Consider the following 8,377-nt stretch of genomic DNA (forward strand, 5'->3'; position numbering starts at 1 on the left):
ATGAATCTCATTAAACTGATCATCATATGGAATATAATCTCTATTTTCCACCACATTCATAGATCAATATGAATGGATTTGAAGTGAGTTATCGTATGCTTCTTCCAATAATAATATTTTATGCCTCTAAACAGTGGTGGTTTATTGGTGGAGATTCCTTCTTCCATATCTTTGATATTCTGGATCTTTTCCTTAGTATTATCAGATACTTAACCCTTAAGGCCACACACTTTGATACCAACTGAAATAACAACAATCACACTAGAAGGGGGGTTGAATAGTGTATATATCAAAGATATAAAATTTTACAACTTTTAATGGAGATATCGATAGAAATGTAGATGTATTCTAAGTTGTCCACTAAAGAGAAAAATGGGTTTTAATAAGGACATATATGATCGTTCAGTGTCTTAATTAGAGAGATTCTTTTTTGAAACAATTTTTCAAATAAACACTTGGTATTTAAGAAATGAAAAAGAGTGCGAATAGAACACCTTATAAACCATTAAGAAGAGAAGTGCACTTGGTTTATATTGGTTCACTCAACCTGAGCTATGTATAGTTCTCCTTTACTCAACAGTAAAGGGTTTCACTAATCAAAACTTAATTTCAATACATCTATTATGACCTGTCACTCCTGGCTTTACAAGTATTTCTAATACCACTTCTGACACTTTCTTAGACTTCCCCAAAATCTAAGAAACCCAAGTATTGTTTAACACTAACCCAGTCCTGGCTTTCATAAACAATAGTTTAAATGAATACAAGTATTCAGTAACATTCAAAGAGTGAATAAACAATAAAGCTCAAATACAAAATAACTTTGCTTAGCAAAGAATAAACATATGAAAACTTTGTATTAGTCATTTAGTAATTTCAGCATAGTTTCACTTAAGATAAGTTCTTGCTTTTTCGTTAGTTTTTCTTTCTTGGCTTTTTAGGGTAAAGACTACCTTTTATAGACTTTAGTGAAGAATCCATTACAAGATTAGAATCGATTCCTTGAAAAGACTGTTGTCTCATAGTGGAAGATAAGACTATGTGGCATGTTCTGATTCGTGAGGAATTGCATGATAGTACATACAATAGCAACCTTTAAAGAATATTTTGTGAGTACCTTCTGTTTTTTTTCTATTTTAACCTTTCCTTAAATTCAAATGTTATCAATTCAAAATAAAGAGAGGCAAAATGAATTTTTATAGGATAGAACATGTGTACTTCCATTTTTTGGTTTTGCTCAATGTTAATCATTTCAAAAGGTGTGTGAGTTACTTACTAGCTAGACATATTGATAAGTGTCAATTTTACATGTTAATACTTCTTTCATGACACTTATTTACTTGAGTTTTAAAATAATATGCTTGTAAAAATACCGATAGATAGGTATTTTTGTATTTGGAAGAATTGACAACCATTTTTATGAGAAATCTCTATTTTTGGAGGCAGGAAAGACAAAAATGCTAAGTTTGGATGAAGTCCACTGAGCTAATCATATTTAGCTGAGCAGAATAAGCCCAGAAAAAGAAAGAAAATAGGGGACTCATCCAGCTTCAATTCGCTGAGCGGATATAATGTAGCTTAGCGGATTGGAGGCAGAATAAGAGGAAATGAAGATAATGAATTCGTCGTGTTAAATATAATTTAGCTCAACAAAATGAGTTTCCTTTGTCACAACCTACCCTTCGGCAGGGGTGCGAAAAGGCCAAAATCATAGGGGCCAAAGCGTTTGTCTCCAAGGGAGAAAACGAGCGGAGGCGCCACCAACGTTTATTCGAGGAAAACGCTAGAAAAAACTTAAAGGGCAAAGGTCTGCGTATTTTGAAAATGAGGGTTCGGGAGTTGTAACACCCTGAAATATTACTAATTATAAATCGATGTTTAATTGTATTTATTGTGTTATTTGACTATATGGTTGACTTGAATGAGTTGAGGTATGGTTTGAATTAGTCATGCGTAAAAGAGCCATCTTCTTCCTCCTTCTCTTCCCCTAAACCCTCCCCCAGCACCCCAAGCTCCTCCTCCACCACCACTGACCACCGATGACCGCCACGAGCTGCCTTTGTTTGCCGTCGGATCACCGAAAGAAGAAGAACAGTTTAATCGGAGTAGAATCTTCAAAACTTAACTCGAGGATTCGGTAGAGAACGAAGCCTCCTATCTTTCCTTCACAGTTTCTTCAAGGTAGCCTTGATTCTAAGTCTTCTCCTTGTTAGTTTGAGCCTATTTTTGCATCTCTTCTGACTTGGGAACTATTATGGGATGTTTTTACACTTCCTTTGAAAAACCCTTGAAAATGAGACATTGTAAAAGTTATCTTTTTATAACATTGATGTTATTTTCGTGACCTTCACTGAACCCTGGTCACATTGGTGTGATCGGAATTTTAAAATGATGTCTCCTTTTAGTAGAATCTGAAACACCCCTCAACCCTTTATATTTTGACAGGGGTATTTGACTTTGAATGTTTTCATTAGCCTTGTTTCTGAAATCTATACTAAATTTCCTTCAATTTGGTATATAGAACCTTGCTTTTGGACTGACTGATCGAGGCCATACCCAAATCAAATAAATATTAAAATTTAGTAACTAGGAAGTGATCCTAGGTCATTTCCCAACGAGCAATGATAAACCAAATGTTCATAACAGATAGTAGGAAATAGTAACAAATTGGGGGGGGGGGGGTTGTTTGCTTTTGTAAATTAAACAGCGAGTAAAATTGAATTAGATATTATCATAATTAAAATACGTTGTTTCCCCTTGATTCACAAGCAAGTCTCTTATCCTAGGTTGCGAGAATTTATCCTTTATCAGTTCAACCACTTAATCCAACCCTAAATTAAATTACTAAGCGAAATTTAACACAAAGCATTCATTATGTGATCACACACACCAATTACTCATAAACGATCATTAAGCATGAACGTAAATTAAGCGCAGAGACAATTAATCAAGCACTAAGCATGCATGAATTAATAGCAACAAATTCAGAGTAATTAGTGAAGAGGAAAAACTGAACAGAATTTAATAGTAATAATAGAACCTCAAAGAGAATTGTGCTTGATCCTCAAGAGAAAACAACGCTGCGGACTTAGCCTTCCATTAATCAAATAGAAAACGAAATTTTGTTGATAAAACTAAAAGTCTGAACTAGAATTGTAAAAAATGAAAATAAAAGAGAAAGAGAAGAGAAACTAAAACTAAAAACGAAAAAATAGAAGAGAGAGAAGAGAGAGAGGAGAGAGAGTAGAGAGAGAGAGCTCAAACTAGAACCTTGGTGCTGTTATATAGTTTTCCAGCCCCAAAGCTTACAAATTTGTTTTAAATCCAAGCCCATAAGTAAAATCAAATCAAATCTGGATAAGATAAGATAAGATCTAGATGAAATAATATCTAGATGAGATCAAATCTAAATAATATCTAGATAAGATAAGATAAGATCTAATTTTGTAGAATAAATTAGTCTGCCCTCTTCAAGTCCAAGCCCAATTCTGGATTCAAGCCCAAACCCAATTCTAGATTCAAGCCCAATGCTTCATTAATTCATGAAATTAGATTAAAAACATCAAATTAGCTGAATGGGCCCAAATAATAAAACTGCCTAATAAATTTGACAATTAAGACTAATCAATATTTAAAATGGTGCAAAAAGGGTTAAGAAATAGGAGAAAATAATGACACATCAAAACCCCCCATACTTAGCCTTTTGCACTCCTGGGCAAAATGAAATAAAGAACAAAATCCAAGCATATCAAAGAGAGACAAACAAAAACATTTACATATTTCTCAATGAACATCAAGGAATGAAAGGAATGGGTAACATCTAACATGAAGAGATCCAAAGAGTCAAGACATTCGCAAAAATCATCCAAGCAACCCAATCATGGCATAATAGTTAATCAGCTCAATAATGAAAAATGATTAAACCTCACAAGATATACACTCTATCTCTCAAGTGTCTAGGCTACTGCTTACTCTCGAAGCACCCATGAAAACAAACACCACATAGACTTGGCAAAATTCTAAAATTGACAAACGACTTGACAACACATGCATATGAGGATCAAAAGGTCTTTAAAGGTTGTAATGAGGCCAAGGACAAGGTAGGGAAGAAAAATATGGAATAAGTAGCTAAATCCCAAAGGAATAGAGGAGAAATTGGGAATAAGTGGAAATTAAGCACAAGTAGTAAACCCAAACCCTCTAATATCAACAAAATCAACCAAGGCTCCCAAATCAAGTCCTCATAACAAGACCTCATTTATTCAACTTCACTTCTTTTCTTCTTTTTTTTTTTTGAACAGTACAAATTTGCTGCAATTTAATTTTTTTTTTCAAATTTTTTTTTGAATTTTTTGTTTTTTTTTTGGAGAACGAATTTGAAGATTAAAGCAAGAACTAGGCAATATACATATACATCAAGCATGGCCAAAAATCATATCTTCCAATGAAACATACCCCCCCCCCACACTTATTCCCAGCTTATTACCAAAACAATTTCAAAGCTCCAAAATTCCTTAAGGGTAAGGTGATATCATGGTTTTTCACTTAAGGCTTGTAATGAGCTTCAAAACAAAGAAAGGGGAAGATAGGCTCAAAGGGGCTATCAAAGGAATTAATTCAAGGTAAGTCCATTTGGCTAGAAGCTTATAAGAACGAAATTGCCTAAATCATTTCCAAATATGCATGTGAATTAGGAAGCATCAACAAGAATCAAGCCAAGGCTATTGTGCAAGCAATCAATGGGGCAAAACACACCAAAAGATTATGATGATGGATGGCTCGAATTATCACAAAGGTAAATGTATCACTTTCAAATTGAGCTTTCAAAACTATCATGACATGTAAAGGAAAAACAAGGATTTCAAGTCACAAAATGTCAAGGGACTTTTATTTTCTGAACAATTACCCATTACTTGAACATATCCTATAATTCAAAGACAATCATGCAAATTTAACACAACAAAACTAACATAATTAAACTAGAACCCAACAAAACTAACAAAATTAAACTAAAACCCAACAAAACTAACAAAATTAAACTAAAACCCAACAAAACTAACAAAATTAAACTAATTTAGCACAACTAACAAAACTAACAAAACTAGCAAAACCAAAGAACACTCCCCCCATACTTAAACAACACATTGTCCTCAATGTAGCACAAGTAAAAGATTAAAAGCAATTAAACCATCAAATAGAATCGGACAAATGTAATAAAAGTAAAGAAGGAGATAGGAAAGAAAAACTCCCTAAGTCATGGCGGAAAAGAAGTAAGGTGAAGTAAGGAGATCTTTTGAGCAAGGACAACCCCAATTCGTAATTGGATGTATCGCACATTAGCTCAAATGGGGTTGTCCAATCAGGTGCCTGAATGATAGGGGTGGTAGTCACCGCACGCTTGAGGCAATCAAAAGTCTCTTTGCATTGGTCATAAAAATTAAACTCCACCTCCTTTTGCAGCAGATTGGATAGTGGAAGGACCACTTTGCTAAAATCCTTGATAAAGCGCCTATAAAACCCTGCATGACCAAGAAAAGAACGAACCTCTCGCACGCAAGAGGGGTAAGGAAATTGTGAAATAACATCTATTTTTGTAGGGTCACCCACTGGCTGTCAAAAATGGGGTAGATGATTCCAGCTTGTAAGAGCTTGGTCACTTCCTTTTTCACCACATCTAGAATGACCGAGTTGAGTCTTCTCTGTGGCTGTCTTACTGGTTTAGCCCCATCTTCTAAATTTATTCGATGCATACATGTGGATGGACTAATATCAGGAATGTCCGTCAGGGTCCAGCCTATAGCCTTCTTATGCTTCTTGAGAACTGATAACAACTTCTCCTCTTGCTCATCAACAAGGGAGGCAAATATAATTACTGGAAAACTTTTGCTATCATCCAAGTAAGCATATTTTAAATTTGATGGCAGAGGCTTCAGTTCTGGTGTCGATGGCTGGATAGTGGTAGAAAGAGATGGTTTCTCAGCCTGTACCTCATAAAGAAAGTCAGAGGTATGTGTACTTCCTAAAACATGGTTAATTCTATCTGACTCTATAAAATCAATCTCAAGAGGTAAAACATCAGCAGACATGTAATCAATATCAAATTCAGATTCACTCTCAGCATCAAATTCAGACATATGATCAAGTACAAATTCAGATTCAATGCATGAAGAGTGACATGCATGCAGATTAGAATGAAGACCAGTCATGTATTCATCAACAATATGGTCAATTATTTCAACACAAAATAAAAAAAGATCTTCAGATGGGTGTTTCATAGCATCAAGAATATTAAAATGAACAGTTATATGAACAGTTATATCACCAGGGAATATTAAAATGAACAGTTATACTTAGATAGTCTGCCTGCAAATACATCTATCTTAGTTCTAGCAGTTTTCATAAAAGGTCTGCCTAGAATGATGGGAACTGATCCTTTAGAAAATCCCTCCGCCATATTTAAAATATAAAAATCAACAGGGAAAATCAGCTCACCAACTCTAACTAAGACATCCTCTATGAAACCAGCAAGATAGGCAACACTTCTATTAGCTAAATGAATTACCACATCAGTTGACTGCAAAGGACCTAGAGATAGAGAATTAAAAATAGACAGAGGCATAACACTAATAGAAGCTCCTAAATCTAGCATGGCTTTGTCAAACTTATTGTTCCCTATAATACAAGGTATGCTGAATGTACCTGGATCTTTACATTTTTCAGGGATTTGGGGAACATATTTACTAATCAATGCGGAGACATTTCTGCGCATACTAATTCTTTCACTTCCTTTAAGATTCCGCTTATTAGTGCACAACTCCTTAAAGAATTTAGCATATCTTGGAATTTGCTTTATTGCATCCAGCAGAGGTATGTTTACCTCTACTTTCCTAAATGTTTCCAAGATCTCCTTCTCTGCCTCTTCCATTTTTTTGTTGGAAATTGCTCTTGGAGGGAATGGAAGAGGGATATGCTGCTTCTCTTTAGATTCACCTGCATAGAAATTGTTAGGTAACTTACTCTTTAAATTTTTTTCATCATCTTTTTCTAGAGTAGAGTGAGGTTGGGCAGGTTCATTGGCGGATGAGGAAGATGCTACTGGTTGAGGTCCTTGACACTGCTTTCCTGACCTCAATGTAATGGCACTCACATTTTTGGGATTCTGGACAAATTGAGAAGGTAATCTATCAAAATTTTGGGACTATTGTTGATTTAACTGTGTAGCCAACTGTCCCATCTGATTAGTTAAACTCTAAATGGAGGCTCTGGTCTCTTGCTGAAACTGCATGTTTTGCATAGTCATTTGCCTCACAAGTTCTTCAAGGGAAGGTTGCGGAGGGGCCTCAACTGTTTGTTGTTTCTGGGGCTGTTGCTGTTGTTGCTGCTGGATTGGTGGTGGAACGTATGGTCTGCTTGGACCAACAACATTTTGAAAATAAGTCTGTTGTTGTTGTTGCTGCTGTTGTGAAGGATTCGACCATCTAAGGTTGGGATGATTCCTCCATCCGGGATTGTACCTGTTGCTGGAGAGGTCATAATTATTCTGTTGTGGCTGATTTTGCTGTTGAGGTTGAGGAGGCCTGTTGTAGATGTTTGCAGCATAAGCTTCAGGCTGTTCAATTGCTTCAGATTGTTGCACAGAAGGGCAAAGGTCTGTGTGGTGGTCGGCAGAGGAGCATAAACCACAGAGTCTGGCGACAGGTGCAGATTTTTTATTCATGGCCAGTTGGGTTACCAGGTTAACCAAGGCATCTAGTTTACCTTCAAGCTTCTTAGTCTCACCTGATGAATTCGTGGCTACTTCATGCACTCCTCTAATGACAATGACATCACTTCTGGCACTAAATTGCTAGGAGTTTGAAGCCATCTTCTCAATTAAATTTTTGGCTTTAGCAGGGGTCATGTCTCCAAGGGCTCCACCACTAGCAGCATCTATCATACTTCTCTCCATGTTGTTGAGTCCTTCATAAAAATATTGGAGAAGAAGCTGCTCTGAAATCTGGTGGTGAAGGCAACTAGCACATAATTTTTTAAATCTCTCCCAATATTCATATAGGCTCTCTCCATTGAGTTGTCTAATACCTGAAATATCCTTTCTGATGGCCATGGTCCTGGAAGTAGGGAAATTTTTTTCTAAGAATACTCTCTTGAGGTCATCCCAACTCGTGATGGACCTTGGAGCAAGGTAATATAGCCAATCCTTTGCCACTCCCTCTAAAGAATGAGGAAAGGCCTTCAGAAATATGTGATCCTCCTGGACATCTAGTGGTTTCATGGTGGAGCAGACAATATGGAATTCTTTCAGATGCTTGTATGGGTCTTCACCTGCAAGGCCATGAAACTTTGGAAGCAAATGGATCAGTCCAGTTTTAAGAACATA

General features: G+C 36.0%; 1 non-coding gene across 1 annotated transcript; it reads left to right on the forward strand.

The window, feature by feature from the left end:
• Positions 1-7,994: 7,994 nt before the first annotated feature.
• On the forward strand, positions 7,995-8,101 carry LOC114380669. The gene has a single exon (XR_003659842.1). It is a non-coding gene; the product is annotated as a small nucleolar RNA R71 (small nucleolar RNA).
• The last annotated feature ends 276 nt before the right edge of the window (positions 8,102-8,377 follow it).

The sequence above is a fragment of the Glycine soja genome, chromosome 12 (assembly GCF_004193775.1).
Source record: "Glycine soja cultivar W05 chromosome 12, ASM419377v2, whole genome shotgun sequence".
Taxonomy (NCBI): domain Eukaryota; kingdom Viridiplantae; phylum Streptophyta; class Magnoliopsida; order Fabales; family Fabaceae; genus Glycine; species Glycine soja.